Genomic DNA, 27,867 nt, shown 5'->3' on the forward strand with positions numbered 1-27,867 from the left:
ACATTGGTCCACCAGAGACCTCCCGGCTCCATGTAATATCAAACAGCAAAAGCTCTCCCAGAGATCTCCATCTCAACGCTAAGACCCAGCTCCACTCACGACCAGCAAGCTACAGTGCTGGACACCCTATGCCAAACAACTAGCAAGACAAGAACACAACCCCACCCATTAGCAGAGAGGATGCCTAAAATCATAATAAGGTCACAGACAGCCCAAAACACACCACCGGACGCGGTCCTGCCCACCAGAAAGACAAGATCCAGCCTCATCCACCAGAACACAGCACTAGTCCCATCCACCAGGAAGCCTCCACAACCCACTGAACCAACCTTAGCCACTGCGGGCAGACACCAAAAACAATGGGAACTACGAACCTGCAGGCTCTGAAAAGGAGACCCCAAACACAGTAAGTTAAGCAAAATGAGAAGACAGAGAAACACACAGCAGATAAAGGAGTAAGGTAAAAACCCACCAAACCAAACAAATGAAGAGGAAATAGACAGTCTACCTGAAAAAGAATGCAGAATAATGATAGTAAAGATGATCCAAAATCTTGGAAACAGAATGGAGAAAATACAAGACACAGTTAAAAGGACCTAGAAGAACTAAACAACAATGATGAACACAGTAAATGAAATTAAAAATTCTCTAGAAGGAATCAATAGCAGAATAACAAGCAAAAGAACGGAAAAGTGACCTGAAAAATAAAATAGTGGAAATAACTACTGCAGAGCAGAATAAAGAAAAAGAATGAAAAGAATTGAAGACAGTCTCAGAGACTTCTGGGACAGCATTAAATGCATCAACATTCAACTTATAGAGGTCCCTGAAGAAGAAGAGAAAAAGAAAAGGACTGAGAAAATATCTGAAGAAATTATAGTTGGAAACTTCCCTAATATGGGAAAAGAAATAGTTCATCAAGTCCAAGAGGCACAGAGAGTCCCATACAGGATAAATCCAAGAAGAAACACACCAAGACACATATTCATCAAACTATCAAAAATTAAATACAAAGAAAAAATATTAAAAGCAGGAAGGGAAAAACAACAAATAACATAAAAGGGAATCCCCACAAGGTTAAAAGCTGATCTTTCAGCAGAAACTGCAAGCCAGAAGGGAGTGGCAGGACATATTTAAAGTGATGAAAGGGAAAAACCTACAACCAAGATTACTCTACCAAGCAAGGATCTCATTCAGATTCCATGGAGAAATTAAAACCTTCACAGACAAGCAAAAGCTAAGAGAATTCAGCACCACCAAATCAGCTTTGAAACAAATGCTAAAGGAACTTCTCTAGGCAGGAAACACAAGACAAGGAAAAGATCTACAATAACAAACCCCACACAATTAAGAAAATGGTAAAAGGAACATACTTATCGATAATTACCTTAATTATAAATGGATTAAATGCTCCCACCAAAAGACACAGACTGGCTGAATGGATACAAAAACAAGACCCATATATACACTGTCTAAAAGAGAGCCACTTCAGACCTAGGGACACATACAGACTGAAAGTGAGGGGATGGAAAAAGATATTCCATGCAAATGGAAATCAAAAGAAAGCTGGAGCAGCAATTCTCAGATCAGACAAAATAGACTTTAAAGTAAAGACTATTACAAGAGACAAAGAAGGACACTACATAATGATCAAGGGATCAATCCAAGAAGAAGATATAACAATTGTAAATATTTATGCACCCAACATAGGAGCACCTCACTACATAAGGCAAATACTAACAGCCATAAAAGGGGAAATCCACAGTAATACAATCATAGTAGGGGACTTTAACACCCCACTTTCACTAATGGACAGATCATCCAAAATGAAAATTAATAAGGAAACACATGCTTTAAATGACACATTAAACAAGATGGACTTAACTGATATCTATAGGACATTCCATCCAAAAACAACAGAATACACTTTCTTCTCAAGTGCTCATGGAACATTCTCCAGGAGAGACCATATCTTGGGTCACAAATCAAACTTTACTAAATTTAAGAAAATTGAAATCGTATCAAGTGTCTTTTCCAACCACAGTGCTATGAGACTAGATATCAATTACAGGAAAAAAAATCAGTAAAAAAATAAAAACACAAGGAGGCTAAACAATACATTACTTAATAACCACGAGATCACTGAAGAAATCAAAGAGGAAATCAAAAAATACCTAAAAACAAATGACAATGAAAACACGACAACCCAAAACCTATGGGATGCAGCAAAAGCAGTTCTAAGAGGGAAGTTTATAGCAATACCATCCTACCTCAAGAAACATCTCAAAAAAACAACCTAAACTTACACCTAAAGCAATTGGAGAAAGAAGAACAAAAAACTCCCGAAGTTAGGAGAAGGAAAGAAATCATAAAGATCAGATCAGAAATAAATGAAAAAGAAATGAAGGAAACAGTAGCAAACATCAATAAAAGTAAAAGCCGATTCTTTAATAAACAGAATTGATAAACCATTAGCCCAACTCATTAAGGAAAAAAGGGAGAAGACTCAAATCAGTAATTAGAAATGAAAAAGGAGAAGTTACAACTGACACTGCAAAAATACAAAGGATCATGAGAGTTTATTACAATAAGCAACTATATGCCAATAAAATGGACAACTTGGAAGAAATGGACAAATTCTTAGAAATGCACAACCTGCCAAGACTGAACCAGGAAGAAATAGAAAATGTGAGCAGACCAATCACAAGCACTGAAATTGAAACTGTGATTTAAAATCTTCCAACAAACAAAAGCCCAGGACCAGATGGCTTCACAGGCGAATTCTATCAAACATTTAGAGAAGAGCTAACACCTATCCTTCTCAACCTCTTCCAAAATATAGCAGAGGGAGGAACACTCCCAAACTCATTCTACGATGCCACCATCACCCTGATACCAAAACCAGACAAAGATGTCAAAAACAAAGAAAACTACAGGCCAAAATCACCGATGAACATAGATGCAAAAATCCTCAACAAAATACTAGCAAACAGAATCCAACAACACATTAAAAGGATCATATACCATGATCAAGTGGGGTTTATTCCAGGAATGCAAGGATTCTTCAATATACGCAAATCAATCAACGTGATACACCATATTAACAAAACGAAGGATAAAAAACCATATGATCATCTCAATAGATGGAGAAAAAGCTTTTGACAAAATTCAACACCCATTTATGATAAAAACCCTGCAGAAAGTAGGCATAGAGGGAACTTTCCTCAACATAATAAAGGCCATTATGACAGACCCACAGCCAACATCCTTCTCAATGGTGAAAAACTGAAACGATTCCCACTAAGATCAGGAACAAGACAAGGTTGCCCACTCTCACCACTATTATTCAACATAATTTTGGAAGTTTCAGCCACAGCAATCAGGAAGAAAAAGAAATAAAAGGAATCCAAATCAGAAAAGAACAAATAAAGCTGTCACTGATTGCAGATGACACGATACTATGCATAGAGAATCCTAAAGATGCTACCCGAAAACTACTAGAGCTAATCAACGAATTTGGTAAAGTAGCAGGATACAAAATTAATGCACAGAAATCTCTTGCATTCCTATATACTGATGATGAAAAATCTGAAAGAGAAATTAAGGAAACAGTCCCATTTACCACTGCAACAAAAAGAATAAAATACCTAGGAATAAACCTACCTAAGGAGACAAAAGACCCGTATGCAGAAAACTATAAGACACTGATGAAAGAAATTAAAGATGAGATTGGCAGTGTGAAAACAGCCTGAAGGGGTTAGTGCACCATGGCTAGCCAGGAGGGAGTCCGGAAGAAGTCTGAGGCTGCCAAAGAGGCAAGAGACCTTTGCTTCCTGGTGCTCGAGGAGAGGGGTTTAAGCGCGCCGCTTAAAGGAGTTCCAGAAATGGGTGCGGAGCTGCGGAAGAGACAAGAGACTTTTCTTGCCCCTTTTTTTCCTGGTGCGAGAGGAGAGGGGATTAAGCGCACCGGCACCGCGTAAAGGAGATCCAGAACAGAGACGGGCGTGGGACGCTAGGGCTGCTGCTGCCGCCACCAAGAGGCCTGTGTGCAAGCACAGGTCACTCTCCACACCTCTCCTCCTGGGAGCCTGTGCAGCCCACCACTGGCGGGGTCCCGGGATCCAGGGACAGCTTCCCCGGGAGAATACGCGGCGCGCCTCGGGCTGGTGCAACATCATGCTGGCCTCTGCTGCCGCAGGCTCGCCCCGCATCCGTGCCCCTCCCTCCCCCACCCCCCCGGCCTGAGCCAGAGCCCCCGAATCAGCTGCTCCTTTAACCCCGTCCTGTCTGAGCAAACAGCAGACGCCCTCAGACGACCTATGTGCAGAAGCGGGGCCAAGTCCAAAGTTGAACCCCAGGAGCTGTGCCAACAAAGAGAAGAGGGGGAGGTCTCTCCCAGCAGCCTCAGAAGCAGCGGATTAAAGCTCCACAATCGGGCTTCCCTGGTGGCGAAGTGGTTGAGAGTCCGCCTGCCAATGCAAGGGACACGGGTTCGTGCCCTCGTCCAGGAAGATCCCACATGCTGCGGAGCGGCTGGGCCCGTGAGCCATGGCTGCTGAGCCTGCGCGTCTGGAGCCTGTGCTCCACAACAGGAGAGGCCTGCGTACCGCAAAAGGAAAAAAAAAAAAAAAAAAAAAGCTCCACAATCAACTTGAAGTGCCCTGCATCTGTGGAATACCTGAAGAGACAACGCATCATCTCAAGTTGAGAAGGTGGACTTTGGGAGCAAGATATATTATTTTCCCCTTTTTTCTTTTTGTGAGTGTGTATGTGTGTGCTGCTATGTGAGACTTTGTCTGTATAGCTTTGCTTTCACCATTTGTCCTAGGGTTCTGACCAACCCTATTTTTTTCATAAAATTTTTCTTCTTAATAATAATTTTTTATTTTAATAACTTTATTTTATCCTACTTTATTTTATCTTCTTCCTTTCCTTCATCCTTCCTTTCTTCCCTCCCTCCTTTCTTCCTTCCTTTCTTCCTCTCTTCTTCCTTCCTTCCTTTCTTGCTTTCTTCCTTCCTTCATTTCTTCCTTTCTTCCTCCCTCCCTCCCTTACTTTCTTTCTTTCCTATTTTTTTCTCCCTTTTATTTTGAGCCGTGTGGATTAAAGGCCCTTGGTGCTCCAGCCAGGCGTCAGGGCTGTGTCTCTTAGGTGGGAGAACCAACTTCAGGACACTGGTCCAAGAGACCTCCCAGCTCCACGCAATATAAAAGGGCAAAAAACTCCCAGAGAGCTCCATCTCAACACCAAGACCCAGCTTCACTCAATGATCAGCAACGTACAGTAATGGACACCCTATGCCCAACAAATAGCAAGACAGGACTACAGGCCCATACGTTAGCAAAGAGGTTGCCTAAAATCATAATAAGGCTACCGACATCCCAAAACACACCACCAGACGTGGACCTGCCCACCAGAAACACAAGATCCAGCCTCATCCACCAGAACATAGGCACTAGCCCCCCCAACCAGGAAACCTACTCAACCCATTGAACCAACATTAGCCACTAGGGACAGTCACCAAAAACAACGGGAACTACGAACCTGCAGCCTGCAAAAAGGAGACCCCAAACACAGTAAGCAAAATGAAAAGACAGAAAAACACAGCAGATGAAGGAGCAAGGAAAAAACCCAACAAACCTAACAAATGAAGAGGAAACAGGCAGTCTACCTGAAAAATAATTCAGAATAATGATAAAAAAGATGATCCAAAATCTTGGAAACAAAATAGACAAAATGCAAGAAACATTTAACAAGGACCTAGAAGAAATAAAGAGGAAGCAAGCAACGATGAGCAACACAATAAATGAAATTAAAAATACTCTAGATGGGATCAATAGCAGAATAACTAAGGCAGAAGGACGGATAAGTGACCTGGAAGATAAAATAGTGGAAATAACTACTGCAGAGCAGAAGAAAGAAAAAAGAATGAAAAGAACTGAGGACAGCCTCAGAGACCTCTGGGACAACATTAAACGCACCAACATTCGAATTATAGTGGTGCCAGAAGAATACGAGAAAAAGAAAGGGACTGAGAAAATATTTGAGGAGATTATAGTTGAAAACTTCCCTAATATAAGAAAGGAAATAGTCAATCAAGTCCAGGAAGCACAGAGAGTCCCATACAGGATAAATCCAAGGAGAAACATGCCAAGACACATATTCATCAAACTATCAAAAATTAAATACAAAGAAAAATATTAAAAGCAGGAAGGGAAAAACAACAAATAACACACAAGGGAATCCCCATAAGGTTAATATCTGATCTTTTAGCAGAAACTCTGCAAGCCAGAAGGGAGTGGCAAGACATATTGAAAGTGATGAAGGAAAAAAACCTACAACCAAGATTACTCTACCCAGCAAGGATCTCATTCAGATTCCATGGAGAAATTAAAACCTTTACAGACAAGCAAAAGCTGAGAGAGTTCAGCACCATCAAACCAGCTTTACAACAAATGCTAAAGGAATGTCTCTAGGCAAGAAACACAAGAGAAGGTAAAGACCTACAAAAACAAACCTGAAACAATTAAGTAAATGGTAATAGGAACATAAATATTGAAAATTACCTTAAATGTAAATGGATTAAATGCTCCCACCAAAAGACACAGACTGGCTGAATGGATACAAAAACAAGACACATATATATGCTGTCTACAAAAGACCCACTTCAGACCTAGGGACACATACAGACTGAAAATGAGCAGATGGAAAAAGATATTCCATGCAAATGGAAATCAGAAGAAAGCTGGAGAAGCAATTCTCAGATCAGACAAACCAGACTTTAAAATACAAACTATTACAAGAGACAAAGAAGGACACTAGATAATGATCAAGGGATCGATCCATAAAGAAGATACAACAATTGTAAATATTTATGCACCCAACATAGGAGCACCTCACTACATAAGGCAAATACTAACAGCCATAGAAGGGGAAATTGACAGTTAACACAATCATAGTAGGGGACTTTAATACCCCACTTTCACCAATGGACAGATCATCCAAAATGAAAATAAATAAGGAAACACAAGCTTTAAATGATACATTACACAAGATGGACTTAATTGATATTTATAGGACATTCCATCCAGAAACAACAGACTACACATTTTTCTCAAGTGATCATGGAATATTCTCCAGGACAGATCATATATTGGATTGGGTCACAAATCTAGCCTCGGTAAATTTAAGAAAATTGAAATCGTATCAAGTTTCTTTTCTGACCACAACACCATGAGACTAGATATCAATTACAGGAAAAGAGCTGTAAAAAATACAAACACATGGAGGCTAAACAATACACTACTTAATAACAAAGTGATCACTGAAGAAACCAAAGAGGAAATCAAAAAATACTTAGAAACAAATGACAATGGAGACACAACGACCCAAAACCTATGGGATGTAGCAAAAGCAGTTCTAAGAGGGAAGTTTATAGCAATACAATCCTACCATAAAAAACAGGAAACATCTCAAATAAACAACCTAACTTTGCACCTAAAGCAATTAGAAAAGAAGAAAAAAAACCCCAAATTTAGCAGAAGGAAAGAAATCATAAAGATCAGATCGGAAATAAATGAAAAAGAAATGAAGGAAACGATAGCAAAGATCAATAAAACTAAAAGCTGGTTCTTTGAGAAGATAAATAAAATTGATAAACCATTAGCCAGACTCATCAAGAAAAAAGGGAGAAGACTCAAATCAACAGAATTAGAAATGAAAAAGGAGACGTAACAACTGACACTGCAGAAATACAAAAGATTATTAGATATTACTACAAGCAACTGTATGTCAATAAAATGGACAACCTGGAAGAAATGGACAAATTCTTAAAAATGCACAACCTGCCGAGACTGAACCAGGAAGAAATAGAAAATATGAACAGACCAATCACAAGCACTGAAATTGAAACTGTGATTAAAAATCTTCCAACAAACAAAAGACCAGGACCAGATGGCATCACAGGAGAATTATACCAAACATTTAGAGAAGAGCTAACACCTATCCTTCTCAAACTCTTCCAAAATATAGCAGAGGGAGGAACACTCACAAACTCATTCTATGAGGCCACCATCACCCGGATACCAAAACCAGACAAAGACGTCAGAAAGAAAGAAAACTACAGGCCAATATCACTGATGAACATAGATGCAAAAATCCTCAACAAAATATTAGCAAACAGAATCCAACAGCACATTAAAAGGATCATACACCATGATCAAGTGGGGTTTATACCAGGAATGCAAGGATTATTCAATATACGCAAATCAGGGCTTCCCTGATGGCGCAGTGGTTGAGAGTCCGCCTGCCGATGCAGGGGACATGGGTTCGTGCCCCGGTCCGGGAAGATCCCACATGCCACGGAGTGGCTGGCCCGTGAGCCATGGCCACTGAGCTTGCGCGTCCAGAGCCTGTGGTCTGCAACGGGAGAGGCCACAACAGTGAGAGGCTCACATACCACACACACAAAAAACCAAATAAATAAATATACGCAAATCAAACAACGTGATACACCATATCAACAAACTGAAGGAGAAAAACCATATGATCATCTCAATAGACAGACGCAGAGAAAGCTTTTGAAAAAAATTCAACAATGATTTATGATAAAAACCCTGCAGAAAGTAGGCATAGAGGGAACTTTCAACATAATAAAGGCCATATATGACAAACCCACAGCCAGCATTGTTCTCAATGGTGAAAAACAGCATTTCCACTAAGATCAGGAACAAGACAAGGTTGCCCACTCTCACCACTATTATTCAACGTAGTTTTGGAAGTTCTAGCCACAGCAACCAGAGAAGAAAAAGAAATAAAAGGAATCCAAATAGGAAAAGAAGAAGTAAAGCTGTCACTGTTTGCAGATGACATGATACTATACATAGAGAATCCTGAAGATGCTACCAGAAAACTACTAGAGCTAATCAATGAGTTTGGTAAAGTAGCAGGATACAAATTTAATGCACAGAAATCTCTGGCATTCTTATACACTAATGATGAAAAATCTGAGAGTGAAATTAAGAAAACACTCCCATTTACCGTTGCAACATAAAGAATAAAATATCTAGGAATAAACCCACCTAAGGAGACAAAAGACCTGTATGCAGAAAACTATAAGACACTGATGAAAGAAATTAAAGATGATACAAATAGGTGGAGAAATATACCATGTTCTTGGATTGGAAGAATCAACATTGTGAAAATGACTCTACTACCCAAAGCAATCTACAGATTCAATGCAATCCCTATCAAACTACCACTGACATTTTTTACAGACCTAGAACAAAAAATTTCACAATTTGTATGGAAACACAAAAGACCCCGAATAGCCAAAGCAATCTTGAGAATGAAAAATGGAGCTGGAGGAATCAGGCTCCATGACTTCAGACTATACTACAAGGCTACAGTAATCAAGACAGTATGGTACTGGCACAAAAACAGAAATATAGATCAATGGAACAGGATAGAAAGCCCAGATATAAACCCTCACACATATGGTCACCTTATTTTTGATAAAGGAGGGAAGAATATACAGTGGAGAAAAGACAGCCTCTTCAATAAGTGGTGCTGGGAAAACTGGACAGCTAACATGTAAAAGTATGAAATTAGAGCACTCCCTAATACCATACACAAAAATAAACTCAAAATGGGTTAAAGACCTAAATGTAAGGCCAGACACTATCAAACTCTTAGAGGAAAACATAGGCAGAACACTCTATGACATAAATCACAGCAAGATCCTTTTTGACCCATCTCCTAGAGAAATGGAAATAAAAACAAAAATAAGCAAATGAAACTTAAAAGCTTTTGCACAGCAAAGGATACCATAAACTAGACCAAAAGACAACCCTCAGAATGGGAGAAAATATTTGCAAATGAAGCAACTGACAAAAGGATTAATATCCAAAATTTATAAGCAACTCAGGCAGCTCAATAACAAAAAAACAAACAACCCAATCCAAAAATGGGCAGAAGAACTAAATAGACATTTCTCCAAAGAAGATATAGATTGCCAACAAACACATGAAAGAATGCTCAACATCATTAATCATTAGAGAAATGCAAATCAAAACTACAATGAGATATCATCTCACACCAGTCAGATTGGCCATCATCAAAAACTCTAGAAACAATAAATGCTGGAGAGGGTGTGGAGAAAAGGGAACCCTCTTGCACTGCTGGTGGGAATGTAAATTGATACAGCCGCTATGGAGAACAGTATGGAGGTTCCTTAAAAAACTACAAATAGAACTACCATATGACCCAGCAATCCCACTACTGGGCATATACCCTGAGAAAACCATAATTCAAAAAGAGTCATGTACCAAAATGTTCATTGCAGCTCTATTTACAATAGCCAGGACATGGAAGCAACCTAAGTGTCCATCGACAGATGAATGGATAAAGAAGATGTGGCACATATATACAATGGAATATTACTCAGCCATGAAAAGAAATGAAATTGAGTTATTTGTAGTGAGGTGGACGGACTTAGAGTCTGTCATACAGAGTGAAGTACATCAGAAAGAGAAAAACAAATACTGTATGCTAACATGCACATATCGAATCTAAAAAAAAAAAAAGGTTATGAAGAATCTAGGGGCAGGACAGGAATAAAGATGCAGATGTAGAGAATGGACTTGAGGAGACAGGGAGGGGGAAGGGTAAGCTGGGATGAAGTAAGAGAGTGGCATGGACTTATATGTACTACCAAATGTAAAATAGACAGCTAATGGGAAGCAGATGCATAGCATAGGGAGATCAGCTCAGTGCTTTGTGACCACTTAGAGGGGTGAGATAGGGAGGGTGGGAGGGAGATGAGGGAGACACAAGAGGGAGGGTATATGGGGATATATGCCTATGTATAGCTGATTCACTTTGTTATAAAGCAGAAACTAACACACCACTGTAAAGCAATTATACTCCAATAAAGATGTTAAAAAAATAAAATAAAAACCCACAAAGCTTATTGCTTGGGACTTGTGAGTCACACAGTATTAATACCAATTCAGAGCCTTAAAGAACATATTCTTTCACAAATATCTGCATCAAATCCTAAACACTAGTCTCTGAATAAGAAGCAAAGGAAGAATACTTTTCCACCTCACTAAAAGCAACATTTGGCTCTCATCCTTCCTTCCAATTCTTAATGCTTTCAGAATTAATTCAAAAGTTCTCTCTGCCTCCAAATCAACTCTGGTTGATTATATTAATTGTTATACAAGTGGCATTTCTTTAAGATTTTTGAAATAATAGTAGATATGGAAAGTTCAAAAGGGTCTGAATAATTGTTAAATTGATAGTTTTAACAGTTTTCATTATAGTTGGGTAACTAGGCATTGACTACACCCAGCTCCAGTAATAAAGAGATGTTACTGATAAAAATATGCTGCGTAGTTTTAAGAATCTCCCCAAATTTGGAAACTATAGCTGATAAGTGAAGTTCACCATATATGAGAATAACTTAGATTTCTTGTTCTAACTCAAAAGCATAGCTAAACATTTCAAATTTGGGGCAACAGTACCAGTTCTTAATCCCTCCCATAGTCCTTCAGTAAGGAAAGAGTAGGTCATAAAATGGAAACAGCTTTGTTGACAGTGGTATTTCGTTTTAGCTGCCAATTTAATGAGAAAACAAAAACCTATCACTGTTTGGACATGTACAATGTACTCTAAAAATTAGACTATATGCATATCTGAACTGTGAAGAATATGCATTCAGGCTTTGTCAGATTTTCATCAAACTGACAGCAATGCTCTATGCCAGAAAACAATGATACTTTAAGATATGCAAAGAAAGAAATGTTTCTCATAGATTTTACATACAGAAAAACTGATTTTCAAGTACAAGAATATAAACAAACTGTTATGAACATGCAAGAACTCAGGAAATACTGTTCCCATGAGGCCTTCCAGAGGAACCTGATTTGAGACAATGACATAAGCACGTGAGGATGAGGAAGAGAAAGAGGAAAAAGGGTCTCCTGAAGGCACGGAGCCAGACTGTTGCATGAAAGACCTTAGGAATGACAGAAACCTCATTCCCAACGGCCATCATGACCAGATCCATGAAGCACTGCCTGCCATCATGAGCTATCAAAAGCTAGAAATGCCAGATTCTTTGGTATCAAAGGTACACTTATTATGAGTCACAAGATCTGCAGAAACCCCAAGTCATGCCCTCTCTTTTAAATTACCACTCCCCCCTCAAGACTTCTTTTTTTACATTAAAAAAAAATACAAAAAAAAAGGTATGGGCGTGGGTTTCCCTGGTGGCGCAGTGGTTGAGAGTCCGCCTGCCGATGCAGGGGACGCAGGTTCGTGCCCCGGTCCGGGAAGATCCCACATGCCGCGGAGCGGCTGGGCCCGTGAGCCATGGCCGCTGAGCCTGCACTTCCGGAGCCTGTGCTCCGCAACGGGAGGGGCCGCAACAGTGAGAGGCCCGCATACCGCAAAAATAAAAACAAAAACAAACAAAAAAAGGTATGGGCGTTAAAACGAAGTAAACTTGAATTCAAATGCCAGCTCAACCACTTACTGTGTCACCCTGACCTAATTAATTTCCTCAAAGCCATGATGTATTCATCTAAGAGATAGGGGTAATAAAAGCATCTATATCACAAAGCAGTTGTAGTAACTGAACAAGACAGTGCAGGTCAACTGCATAGGTCAGTGTCTGGCATAAAGTAAGTGCTTTAAAAGTATTACCTATTATTATCATTATAATCCACAAATCGCACCTTAGTCTATCATAAGCAACATAATACATAAAAATCAGATATATTCAAATAAGCAAAAAAAAAAAAGTACGCTTTATGTCCCAGATCAACTATTCACATATAAACTGACATTAGAAAATATCTGATGTTTAAGAGAATGACTGTCCTATGGATAATGTATTGAACTCTCAAGTTTTTCCAACTAGGCAAAACTATAATGTTTAAATATTCTTTAAAAGCTTTTTTCATTTCTGAAATCCTTTCAATGACTTCTGAAACCAGCAAACCAGAAAAACGTTTTTAATAAACTAGATATTATCAGGCCATTTTAGTTGATTTTACATATATATACATGTTTACGTATATTCCCAATATAGTAAAACCACTGCATTTGTCTCAATTACCTTCTCATATGTACATCTCCCTATCAGGACACATGAAGAGGTAACACCAGTGTTAAATAGCTTTACTGTCAAAAAACAGATCACTTCACTATGAAAACCTCAGATTAGAGTCCAATCCATAAAGTTCCATTCTGCTGCCCAACTTGTCCTTGATGCTGAAGACCCCGGCTGCTGTTGTTTTACGTATGATAAAATGTACCCATTTTACATATACAGTTTGATGAGCTATGGCAAACGTATATACTTGTGTAACTACCACCACCACAATGTACAGATCATTTCTATCACTCCAAAAAGTTCCTCTGTGCCCCTTTGAGGATAATCTCCCCATCACCTCTAGACTTAGGCAAACACTCATCTGCTGTCAAGAGTAGTTTTGCCTTTTCTAAAATTTCATGTACAAAGAATCATACAGTATGTACTCCTTTGTGTCTGGCTTTTTTCACTTAGCATAATGTTTCAGAGATCCATCCATGTTGCGTTTATCATTAGCTTGTTCCTTGTTATTGCTTCCATGGCTTTTGAAAATTTCGGGCCCTCACAGATTTAGAAGAAGGCTGATGCAAAGCCCAAAGAAAGTAGTTTAGGCTGGTGTAAAGAACATATCACCAGCTACCTGCATGTGTCCATTAAAAGCTTGCTATTATAAGGTAAAAGCATTTTCCCCCTTGACCCTAACACTGTTATTTTTCAGCTCAAGCTGCTGAAATCAGAGGGAGTTCATGTCCTACCTGTATTTGACTACCTGGATGATGAAACAAGGGCTAAAGGTAGCTTGGACTTTGTCATGATTTCATGCTTGTTCATTTTACTACAAGACTGACTTCATACATATTGACAGAAATGACCTTTCTTAACTTCAGCAAAGCAGTTCAGGAATAAAATAACTGCTCTTCCTAATCCTAATAGTTTTTCAATTAGCAATGACAAAAAATAAGTTCAGGGCTACATGATTTTACTTCTGGTTGTTCTTTGTCCTCTTCTCCATCCTAAATAAATGACTCCAGATTATAAAAAGTAAAAAAAAAAAAAAAAAAAAATCAGAGAGCAAAGGTTTCATGAAGGTTTTGGAGAAAATTTTATTTGCAGGTTTGATTATCTAATCATTTTAGTGCTATGTTCATAAGAAGTTAGTGAAGTGGAACAGAACATGACTCTAAAGTACAATCATAATCCTAATAGTCACCAAAGTGAATTTACTTTACCCTGGAACATGGTCACAGTATGAACAACTTATCTAGAATGTTTCATATAGAGAATATTTTCTCAAGATATAATATATAACCATTATCAGGGCTTCCCTGGTGACGCAATGGTTAAGAATCTGCCTGCCAATGCAGAGGACATGGGTTCGAGCTCTGGTCCAGGAAGATCCCACATGCCACAGACCAACTAAGCCCATGTGTCACAACTACTGAGCCTGAGCTCTAAAGCCCACACGCCACAACTACTGAGCCCGCGTGCCTAGAGCCCATGCTCCGCAACGAGAAGCCACTGCAATGAGAAGCCTGCGCGCTGCAATGAAGAGTAGCCTCCGCTCATCGCAACTAGAGAAAGCCCACGCACAGCAACGAACACCCAACGCAGCCAGAGATAAAAAATAAAGTAAACTTATAAGAAAAAGATATAATATATAACCATATCAGTACAAAAACCCCCAATATTCCTGGCAAAACAACTCAAACACTGATGTTTTGCTTGGTAGAATTGGCTCCTGCTTTAAAAAATTAGCTCATATATCAGTCTGGTCCTAAAAAGGAGGCTTCTCAAGACAAGGTACTTTGTGGCACTTCACACTACTGATAATTCCTCCCTTCCTGAAACTCTTGCCACTTCTGCTGACGTTCAAAACACTCGAATTCAAAACATTCACTATCATTCATGTTCATATTTTTTCCTTCAGCCTCCTAAATTCAAGAGGGAAGTGAGCCCCACAAAACAGTAATTAGCCTTCAATCCAAAACATAGTATCTGCCCTCTGATCCAATCTCATTGCTTCAACCATCACTTTTAGATTGACTTCTCAGATTAATTTCAGTCTAGATTTTAATCATTAAGCTTGGCTGCTGTACATAGCTCTTCAAACATAACATAACCAAAATCTTCATCTCTGCCCCTAGACCATCTTCATATCCCAATCTAACTACTATTTGTATTAACTACCCGTTAATCTACCTATTCGTAATCTTTCTTTTAGTAACTTGGGCTAGAAACCATAAATCTTTTACATAAATCCAACCACTACACACCATGTCCCAACACATCTTGCATTTAAGTATCTCACTTAACCTCCATCATAATCTTGAGCCTTATGACCTATTCTCTGGATTATCTAACAGCCTCCTAATTGGTCTCCCTGACTTCAATCTCCCCTTCCTTCCTTCAATCCACCTTACAGATTACCACCAACTTGATTTCCCTAAAACATACCTTACCTGTCCCCAAAAGATAAAGTTGCTTCCCACTCTCCAACTAAAATTGAGTACAAAATATCCAGTCTGGAACCTTCGTCTCTAACCTGCCCAGCCGAGGACTTACACAAGCCAAGTACATCATGCTCACTCCTATCTCACAATTTGCCCTATCTCTTTAATTTAGCTAACCAAATCATTCAACATGCCTATGAAATAACATCTCCTCCTTGATGCCTTCTCCAACCTTTCACCCCACCCTCTCACCACTCCTATACAATCATTCATATTCCTTTTAACGTTTTCACCTTCCTTATCCCCTCACATCCTAATTTGTGACCTTGGCACCTAGCAAGTATTGAGTAAAATACATATTAAGTTAAAAAATACTTCTTCAAGAAAAGATATCCTGTCAGCCATTCCAACATTCACAAAAATATTATATTGGAAGACTTATTAACCCCATCATCCACTGGAACATTTATTAAGTACAGGCAGTTCTGGATTTCCAGGAATTTTACTTTTTATGTTTCACATTTAAAGCACCCAGACAATTATACCCACTTAACTGCAGACAGAGGACACACTAATGAATCTGTCACCTGGTTTGTTTCCAGATGCAGCATAAAGCATCCCCAACTCCCTACCTCAGTGGAGCCCTAGAGGCCTTTTTGAAAACATCTTTGGCTCTAGGCCAGAATCCACTCTGCCTAGCTCTTCCTACCGGTCCTTGAGATTAGAGTTAAGGAAAGAAGCTGCAAGACTAAGCCCCGAGCAAAGGGAAGGAAAACAAATATACACAAAGGATTGTTTAAGTATAAAGCAATCACTGTGTCCCCCTCCTCTCCCTCATATAACCATTCAAGCATTATTCTTCCAAGTATTCACTTCAATCCAAATACTTCTGAAATCATTTTAAAACTGGCTTTAGGTTAAAATGTTTAATGTGTCATTTTATAGAGACACTGTCTAATCCGTAAAAACTCTTAAACACGATTAACAAAAACACCAGCATTCTAATGGCAAAGTAAATCCATATCTTTGCCTATAAGATTTTGTCATTAAGAGAAAAACAGGGACTTCCCTGGTGGTCCAGTGGTAAAGAATCCGCCTTACAATGCAGGGGACACCGGTTCTATCGCTGGTCAGCAAACTAAGATCCCACATGCCACAGGGCAACTAAGCCCACGCAGTGCCTCAATTCCAGAGCCCACACGCCCTGGAGCCTGTGCACCACCACTAGAGAGGAGAAAACCCGCACGCCCGCAACGAACGATCCCGCCTGCTTCAACGAAGAACCCGCGTGCCCCGACGCAGCCAAAAATAAATAAATAAAAATTTTTTAAAAAGAAAAAAACAAACAGGAAAATAGAAAATGGGGAAATGATAATAGCAAATACACAAAAGGGGAAATTTAAATGGCCAATAAACATGAGAATGTTCATCCTCACTAGTAATATGAAAATGCAAAATTAAGGTCACAATGAAACATCATTTCTCTTTCATTACATTGAGGGGGGAAAAAGATTCTGAGTACCAAATGGAGACAAGGATATAGAGCTGTGCTGTCTGATACAGTAGCTACTAGCCACTTGTAACTAGTAAGAATATGAAATGTGGCTAATGCAGATTGACACTTGGTGTTAAATATAAAATACATGCCATATTTTGAAGATTTAATAGAAAAGAGAATGCAAAAATCTCACTGCTATTGTTTACACATCAAAATGACATTTTTGATATACTAAATACATCACTAAAATTAATTTCACCTTTTTTGTTAATTTAACTACAAAAAAATTTTAAGTTACATGTATGACCAACATTATATTTATATAGGACAGCACTGATATTGATATAGAGCAACAGGCATTTTTATATATACCACTGGCCAGAGTATAAATTGGTACAGCCACTTTGGAGAGAATTTCAAAATATTTAGGTAGGTTGTAGGATAAAAATAACCTGCAATTCAGCAGTTATATTCCTAACTTTGTGCTCTATACAAACTCTCACACAGATATACAAAAAAGATGTAAATTATGTTTCAGCACGATTGTATATAAATACAAAAATAATCCAAATGTTCATCCAAAGACACTAGACAAAATGTGTTATAATCACACAATGGGATACTATGCAATACTATTTAAAAAGAGGAATAGTTCAACAAGGAAAAACTTTGCAGAAATGTTAAGTAAAAAAAGCTAATTGTATAAAAAAATTCCATATATAATCATGCTCAGAAACTATAAACTATCTTAAACCAGTCCTATACACTATTTATACATAGATACATACATGGAGATTGTATATGTGAGAGTAGGCACAAAATTCAAGACAGTGGGAAAGAAACGATGGTATCCAGGAAGATTACAGAAGGGCTTCAACTATACCAATAGTGTTCTATACCCTAAAATTAGCTGGGTAGTGGGTACTTTATGTTCTTTATTCTTTTTATGCCTGAAATATTTGTTTTTAACATATGATTTTGTATACCACGTATAGCACTATAACTGGGTATACTTTATGGTTTGGGGAACATAAGCAAAAACTTCACAATTTTAATCATGTGAAAAGCAACCTTTATACCTTGAATAACATCAGGATGCAGGAGAGGCAACATTTAAACACCAATTATAATAAACACCAATTTTATATCACTACTATCAACATAATGAGAAAAAGGGAAGAATACGAATCAGGGTTCAGCAAACTTATTCTTTAAAGAACCAAATAGTAAATATTCGGGGCTTTGCAGGGCCATATGGTTTCTGTCACAGCTACCCAACCCTGCCATAGTAGTGGGAAAGCAGCCAGACAGTATGCAAACAAATGAGCATGGCTGTGTTCCAATAAAACTTTATTTACAAAAACAGGCAGCAGACCAAATTTGGCCAGTGAGCTATGGTTTGGTAACCCCTGTCAAGATCCGTCTTTAAAAAAGAAATCAAGGGCTTCCCTGGTGGCACAGTGGTTAAGAATCCGCCTGCCAATGCAGGGGACACAGGTTCAAGCCCTGGTCCAGGAAAATCCCACATGCCGCACAGCAACTAAGCCTGTGCACCACAACTACTCAGTCCGCGTGCCACAACTACTGAAGCCCACACGCCTGGAGCCTGTGCTCCGCAACAAGAGAAGCCACCGCAATGAAGAGTAGCCCCCACTCGCCACAACTAGAGAAAGCCCACGTGCAGCAACAAGACCCAACACAGCCAAAACATAAAATAAAAATAAATAAAATTTAAAAAGAAATCAATAAATCCATTAAGTCAAAGTCTGAAGGAGAAACGGATTTCTAGAGTAACAAAGTATGCCATGAATTACCCGGTAATCATAAAAGAGAAAATGTTTCTTGTCCATGAAGACATCTAGCAATCACCACCTTAACCCAGAGATCAAACTTAGTACCACGAATAGTGCGACGCAATCATTTTGTACCTCCTGATGTGATGTAATATGAAGCAGCATCACCTATGAAGTATCCTGGCCAAATGTTTAACCTGAATTCAACGCAATCTTCAGTTAAGTTTTAAACAAGTTTCAAAGAAACAATCAGACAAATTCTGAATACAGGACATTTTACAAAATAATTGGTCTCTTGAGAAAGTCATTTTTTAAAACTGGTGTTTAAATTTAAAAGAGAATTGAGACACAACAGCAAATGCAATGTAATGCAAGGTCCTCACTGGACCTTGGTATGGAAGGGAAAAAACTATATAAGACATCTGGACTGGGGATCACATGACTTCTGGGGATTAGATAATTGTGTTACATATGATAAAAATATTTTAAGTATTGAGGAAAATATCATTTTTTGGAGATTCATACTTAAGTATTTAGGGATGAAGTGACATGATTTCTATAATTTATTTTTAAATGGTTCGGCAAGATTATGGATGAAGCAAATAGGGCAAAAATATAAAATACCATTGAATTTAGGTGGTGGCACATATGAACTCAAGATACTGTTACAATATTCCATAGGATTAAAAATTTTCATAATAAAAACGCCAGAATGCAATGAGATTATATACTTATTAAATTTTTTTCATCAATCTCCTCCACAAATATTAGTCTTAAGTTTCCCTAAAAGCTCTCAAGGTCCTAAACTTTCCTAAAGTTCACATCCCTGATGTTTTTCCTTTTAAGCATCTGATTTCTAAAAGTGAGAACAAGGCAATTACAAGGTAAGACAATCTAATTATACTGCCATTTGACTTTTATACATTTTATAAAGAGTCTTAATATATAAAACATACTTATAATTCCTTTATAACATTTTTACTTTTCATCTTGTATAATAATTCATATACACGTTTACTCCTTTCCTCATACCACACATGGCAGACTCAGATAATCTTTGTTCCCCAAAGTATCTAACACTAGCAGACAATATTTACTTACTAAATAAAAACTGAATAGCAGGAAATTTGTGTTCATACCTTTAACACGTTAAGCATCAAGTCCTTGAGAAGGAATGCAAACCTCCCTCCCCTCTTCTTACTCTCTATTCTCCTCCCCCTAAAAGATACTGTTTTTATGGGAAAATTTATTCAGCAACTATTTACAGAATATAATATAGATACATGGATAAATCTGCACACAAAACTAACAGAGTTGTTGTCCTTATGTTGCTTACACTTTGGTAGAAAATGACAATCTTAAAACAGAACTCTTTTTTTTTTTTTTCCCGGTAGGTGGGCCTCTCACTGTTGTGGCCTCTCCCATTGCGGAGCACAGGATCCGGACGCGCAGGCTCAGCGGCCATGGCTCACGGGCCCAGCCTCTCCGCTTCAGGGAAGCCTAGAACTCTTAATTTAAGGGTCAAAACAACCTCAAAGACATCAGATGGTCCAGCCCGCTGACTTAACGCAAAAATATTACATTACAGATTAAAGCCACTAAATTGGAGAAAGAATAAGTAACTCACAAAGTCACAGGATCATTAAAAGGTTCAGTGGGAATCTCAAACAGGGTCTTCTGCCTCCTGGTTTCCCATATATCATTTAGTCTAGCAATAAGAGAAAGCACTCAAACGTTCCAAGGCTCTATGGTAATGACTTTACCTGGAATACCCCAACCCAACAATTTTATGAAATATCCTCACTTAACAAACAAGAACACTGAGGCTTAGAAACATTAAGTAACTTGCTTTAAATTACCCATCTACAGAGTGGTGGAAGAGGGATTCAAATCCAGGTAGTCTGACTTCAGAGTCTATGCTTCCAGTCACCTTCTTCCTTTTGGAACTTCTTCAGAAACATAACCCACTCCTAGTATAAAGGTTTCTTACACTTAATATACACATACAAACATACGCAACAAAACAGTGCCAAGCATTCCAGCATTACCTAAAAGCATAGAGTAGTAAAGATTCAGAAATATGTATTTAAATCTTTGGAAAAGACGCCTCATGCACATTTGTGAAACAGTAATTCTCACCTAGGTCTGTGGATGTAGACCAGTTTTCATTCTTAGGTGACTAAGAAGGATTACAAATAATAGATTTAAGGCCTAAAAACATACTCGTTTAATATCATCACTGTTTGGCCAGCACCTCTGACCATCGTTCAAGTATAATCCTGAAGCTACTGCTATCTAGCAACTCCCAAACTTCGTTAGACAAAATACCACACAACCAGTTAACCATCACACTTATTTTTCCCTTGTTAGATCGTTTTCAGTCCTCTTAAAACCCAGGGTCAGTGTTATTCCAGACAGCTCTCTATAATTAACTATGCATCTCTACTCCTTTATATTCAAAATATACATTATACCTGACTCCATAACTTGGCCATGTAATATATATCTGAACCAAAACAAAAGACCCACCTACATGAATTCCACTTTGTAGGATGGTCATGAAGTCTGAAAATATAGATATTATTTTAACATATTCTATAACATCAACAAACCATTTATTGTGTATGCATTTGTGTTTCCAGACCTGGTAGCCACCCTGTACTTAAATAAAAATCAAGTAAGCAAAGACAGAGGCAGAAAAAGCAACACAAATCAAAAGTACAACAGCAAATAACCTGAACTAAAATACAAACCTATCTCTGAGAAAAAGACTCAAGATGTAAGATAAGAGCAATAACATCCTAAATCATCACTTAATCCTTATAAGCCTCTACTTCCCTTATGAACCAGAGTTAGATTTTACAAAACAAAACCAAAATGAAAGTATAACTGAACTCTATTATGTATTGAGCTAAAAGTTACCATTTCACTTTCACATTTTGATTCAAAACACCCCAGAACAGCTGAACATAAAGAAGTTAAACTCAGTTTCCTTACATTTAGGACCTAGAACCACCAAAGCTTTAATTAAATTCTGAATCATATAAACAAACCCAATTATAAGAGATAATTTAAGAAATCAAGTAAGGCTGTTTTTGTTTTGTTTTTCCATCTAAAATACAGGCACTCAAAGATGTCCAAACGTTGAACAGCTTAATGAACCTGGTCTGAATTACAGTACTAAATTTAATGTATTCAAAAGTTCAAGTTCTTTTGCACATCAGAGTTTTGATAAAAGTGATAAATACATTAAAAGTGAAACTAGAAATTTGAAGGCTTACTTGAGTGCTATAAAGGAGGTCTCTTAGGTCATGAATGGAACTAGTGTTCATTTTTATATTGGGGCACTGAAATAAACACAAGTTGATTTGCTTTAAAATTTAAAAAATCGATCTCAATTCACTGCAGCAAGCAAGATCACATGAAACTCTGACTCAATGACTCACTAATGAAAGCAAAAGACCATTATGCATTAAAACAAAAACAAGTATCAAAGATCTCTCAGGCTTATCTTAAAAGTGTGCAATGTTTGTGTAAACTCAAGAAGAGCCATCTTTACCAAACTGGATCATCACTAGTAAAGCTAAAGAACAGAAGTAGAAAACTAAGCACCTACTTCATCACTAAGTGCAAGAGGACAGCCTCATGCAGAAACTTACAATGCAGGAAGACAAAGACACAACTTCAACAAATATACCACAACTACGGAATTAAGGGAAGCAGTGGCTATATACAGATCAGTATGAGCACAATAAACCTAAGAGACAGATTGACTCCATCAGCTATCTTCAAGAGAATCGTCTTATAACTAGAGACAGAATAGCAGTCACAAATCAGTGACAGTATTTCAGACACTACTGGCCAACCATTAATCTTTCAGCTGTATTTGCAAAAGAAGAGAAACAGCCTTTTCCAAACACAAATAATAACATATATTTTATAGATACAACCCAAGTTATTTAAACCAGACTTGTTAAAAGTCCTGTTTACCCTCCTCCCATTATCCCATCTTTTCTCCCATTCTCCTGTCCAAGAACTCCTCTATCCAAGGTTGGACCGTACATGGTGTTTCCCCCAGCTTCCCTCATGCCTAATGTAGGGATTTCTTTTTTTATCTTTGGCTCACATTTTAATCTTAGGTACAATATTTCCCCCTTCCTACTTCCTCTTTTCATATTCCAGTTTTTGTCCAGTTACAGAAAAACTCTTCTTCCCTCTCTCTTGTCAAAAATAGTAAAGCTCTAATCATAGCTTCTCAGCAAAGCATAGAAAACACCATACATGCCAAATCCCACTCATAATTAAATCATCCACAAAGGAAGCAGAGTTGTAATGTAATTTAAGGAAGAGCTTGTTATCAGAACAGAAGATCTCCGAGGGCAGGGATTTTGTCTATTTTGTTGGGCCTCCTGCCTGGAATGGAACCTTGCATATTAGAAGGCACTCAGTGAATGCAAGAATAATTGGGGGGTAAGAAAAGGGTAGCCCACAGACTAAATACTATTAAGCTCTACTGAATTTTTTACTTCTCAATGGGTTGGTAGCCTAGAGAAGTGAAAGTAACAAGAAGCCTCTCATACCTAAACTTGATCTCCCACACATTCTATCATTTAGAGTTGCTTTGAGTTTAATTATTTCCTCTTTGTTAGAGACTAGGAAGGGCCACCTGTGTGTTCAATAGATAGCACCAGTTCCTTAACTCAGAGTTGACTGCCTTAATCAGAAGAGGGAAAAAGAAAAACTCTTTGCCAAAATAGCTTAAGCACCCATGAGTAATATGGACACTCCTAGATTCTCCTATTCATAAGAACATCTATTAACCATCGCTTTTCAAGGTTAGGAGTGCACTTATACATACCTATACCAAGAAAATGCAATTATACTTAAGAATCAGTGACATTATCCTCAAGTTTTTAAAAGTTCTTTGAAATCCTTCAGAACTTCACAAATTTATCAAACCTACTTCTTCTCAGGTATGTACTATCTATCAAACAAAATCTATACACTTGGCTTTTTTCTTATATAACAAACTTGATTATACCTAATGACATAACCACATTTGACAACAGTTTTCCATGAAAGAAAAGGTTTTTCATGTTTCTTTCATACAAATGCACTTTTCATTCACAGCCTATTTTGAAGTGGAGATCATTCTACATAGACAAAAAGCACCAGCAATACCAGACACAGGTCTTACCCTCCCTATATCACTACCAGTAATTGGTCCCATCTCTAAAAGTAAAACAAGTTCCTTAATATTAAATACAAGTCTTGCAATGTTTCTCTCTCATCTAAACTTCAGACCATGTTTTAGTAGATCTTCTTTTATTCAAAAGGATGCAAAATAAGTTTTCCAACTAGCATTATGTTTCTAAACTTTAAGATCTTTAATTTTCAAGAAATAAATCAATTTAAAGCCAATAAATATAATCTTGATATTTTAACATACTCCATAAGAAAACTATGAATCCATTTTTAGCAAGTTACTATTAAACTACTTATTAAGTCATAAAAGCATGAAATCGGCAAACTATGCTTTAAATGTTACAAATCATGTTAAATGTCTAAATATAGGAACAAGTTAAAATACTACAACTGATTGTTAAACTACTGGGTTCTTCAATAAGTTATTACGAAGGGTATCATATGTTAAGATATTGTAGATGTGGTCAGAAGTTAGCTGTAGTAAAAGAAAAAAAATTTACTTGAGAAATTCTGTGTCATGGCTTACCATAATTCAGAGCAAAATGTTTATGTCTGTCATTAACACTAAACTTAAGAGGATAAATAAAACACTTGAAAACTTAAAAAAAAAGGTATGAGCTACCACATGGTATTTGTTTCCTAGGTTGTTAGATGATACTAAAAACTAAATCTCAAAATCTTCATAATGTCTGAGAAATGAAACTACAGTAGATAGACTACACTTTTGGAAAGCTTTATACCTTTATCAAGAATTCAGTGAAGACTTATTTTTATAACACTGATTCAACTACCTAATCAAATCACTCAAGTTAGTCTAAATGGTGGTGGTCTGGTCTGGGGACAAACCAGAGAGACAGAATGCTGAAAAGTTAACTCAAGACAAATCTAAACAAGGAGGTTAAATCACCTTAGAAATGTTTCATTTGAAAAAAAGATTCCAAAATGGCTAATCAGAGATATAAGCATACTTAAATTAGTTTGAAAGATCAAAAGTTATTTTATTTTAAATCAATGTTTTGATGTAAAGAAGTATCACCAACAAAGAATAGAAAACAGATTATGAACCCCGTGTATCTTTTTCTTCACCTATACTTAGACCAGCTGCCAGAAGCTGATGATAAGCTCTGTTATTTTATAAATTTTATGACAGTCAAGCAAAAACTATAAAAATCAATACTCCCCAAATCGACACTATTTTACCTTCATTTTTCCTAGCTTTTTTTTTTTTTTTTTTTTCCGCAGTACGCGGGCCTCTTACTGTTGTGGCCTCTCCCATTGCGGAGCACAGGCTCTGGACGCACAGGCTCAGCAGCCATGGCTCACGGGCCCAGCCGCTCCGCGGCATGTGGGATCTTCCCGGACGGGGACACGAAGCCGTGTCCCCTGCATTGGCAGGCGGATTCTCAACCACTGCGCCACCAGGGAAGCCCACCTTCACTGTTTAGTTTTGAGTATAGGGTAGTGAGATGGGTAGTAATCCAGATTATACTTTTGGAGTTTTCTCAATTTCTAGGAATCTTACTCATATCCCCAATTAATCAATCTTCCTAATCCACACAGAGTGTGAAAAATCATCAAAAATCCATATTCCCCAAAATTCTCTTACCACTCATTGTAATTTTAACCTAAGTATTACTTAAATAAATTTTCCTATTAGAATGTTGGAACTTAAAAAAATTTTAACTCTTAGAACTCTGATACTTCAGTTGTTTCCCTACTAATTTTTGTTTAAAATCAGTGAACTGTGAAAGGCATATTTCACAAAAAAGTAAAATGCCATGTATCATATTTTAATAAGTTAATTTTATTCACCTTATTAATATCTTATGAAGGACTACTGTAGAGTTCTATTTTATTTACTTTCTAGGCTAGATAATGTCAAAATACTTTTAAATAATTACATATACAAATATTCATATAATGTAGATAATATATGTAACTGCCACCACTGAGTATGGGGGGGAACGTTCACTCCCAGTATCACGTGCAATAAATGTTTACCAATCCATCTACAAGGACACGTTTGCAATCTTTCCACTACTGGCTCAGCCAGTTTTCAATGAAACTCCACAATCGCTAAACAATACTGTGGCAAATTCTACTCTTCCACGAATGCCAAGAGATAGTGTATCAGCGTCACATTTTAATTCAAAAAACTCCATAAAAAAATGTATGTTATAAGAAAATAAACTTTCAACGATAGCCACTTTTTCTGACCTTGTCAACTTGTGAATGAGGCGTTCTTAGAAGCACAGGTATTTTAGACACCATACTATTCCTTCAAATGATGTAATCTTAAGGGATTTGGTAATTACATGTGAATTACTACCATAAGCTAATATTTACTGACCTATCAGACAAACTGAAAAGGCTTTCACCTGTTCCTGGAGTCTTTATAGAAATCACACCCAGTATAAGAAAACAGGTGTTGAAAGCTCTGATGGTCACATCTCATAATAATCACAACATGAACAAATCCAAACGGTAATGTCCAAGAAACTGGGGAAATCTTAACTAAAAGGTATGAAAGATCAAATAAAAATACTATTCCATGCTGACAGTGCAACATAAACACTGCAGAAACTGTAGTAAGACTTTTTATGAGAGCAAAAATAAATGAAGAGGAGAAAACACAAACAAACATTAAAAAAAAAAAAAAAAAAAAAAGAGGGCTTCCCTGGTGGCACAGTGGTTAAGAATCCACCTGCCAATGCAGGGGACACGGGTTCGAGCCCTGGTCTGGGAGGATCCCACATGCCACGGAGCAACTAAGGTCGTGTGCCACAACTACTGAGCCTGAACTCTAGAGCCCGCGAGCCACAACTACTGAGCTCGCATGCCACAACTACTGAAGCCCACGTGCCTAGAACCCCTGCTCCTCAACAAGAGAAGCCACCGCAATGAGACGCCCCGCACTGCAACGAAGAGTAGCCCCCGCTTGCCGCAACTAGAGAAAGCCTGTGGGCAGCAACAAAGACCCAATGCAGCCAAAAATAAATAAATTAAATAAATAATTTTTTTAAAAAAAGAAATTACCATTTTAATAGTAAAACTGCAACTATATCTTTTTAAAAGGCTATACATTTGGAAAAGACTACTATAATAATTAGAATAACTTGCCTCACCATTTATTTAGAAATGCTCTATTTAAAAGTAGGCCAACAATAGGAACTTTGCTATTGTAGAACAGAGAAAGTAAATGAAATAATGTCCATTAACATTCAGTGTTGATAGCATGTTTCTCCATCTCCTAGAACATACTGATTTACGCTAACCTGAACAATTTACCACTTCTACATCCATGCAGTAGCTCAAATAAAATGAGTTCCTGTGTTAATCCCACAGTAAACCTCGCTAATTCTCACATCACAGGAGTTGTAAACGTTTGTTAACAGAAAAAGAATGTTTTTCCCAAAATAGCTACATAACTCTTAAGACTATTCAAATCCCTAAATAATCCTTTTTACAAGACTCCCGCCAACTTTATTTTGATACATTAAACATGTGGAGCCTATTTTAAAAGGTATTTAACAGTGACTTCATCAAAACAGCTTCCTAGTTGTTCTCATAATGTCTTTTTTCTAAAGTTTTCAAGTTGCTTTTAAGCCAACTTGAATAGTGATGAATGTGAGCCGATATCAAAACGCTTCAGAAGCATTCTGCCAAACAAGATGGGCAAACGTTCTAGATCTGTTCAATCTGACATTAAAGGTCATGCAACTTGAAAAATGAAATAACTATTTCCAACACTCATTGAGCCCTTCATTTTAAAAATAACTTCAGGGCTATTTCCACACTCTACATTTAATAATACAATTTTTT

The 27,867-nt window shown here is 37.6% G+C and overlaps 1 protein-coding gene across 3 annotated transcripts in view; it reads right to left on the minus strand.

Annotated features, from left to right (window-relative positions):
* The window catches only part of PPM1B (protein phosphatase, Mg2+/Mn2+ dependent 1B), an 85,136-nt gene that overhangs the window by 56,075 nt on the left and 1,194 nt on the right, over positions 1-27,867 (minus strand). The gene's annotated exons all lie outside the window — the stretch shown is intronic.

This window comes from Kogia breviceps, chromosome 11 (genome assembly GCF_026419965.1).
Source record: "Kogia breviceps isolate mKogBre1 chromosome 11, mKogBre1 haplotype 1, whole genome shotgun sequence".
NCBI classification, from domain to species: domain Eukaryota; kingdom Metazoa; phylum Chordata; class Mammalia; order Artiodactyla; family Physeteridae; genus Kogia; species Kogia breviceps.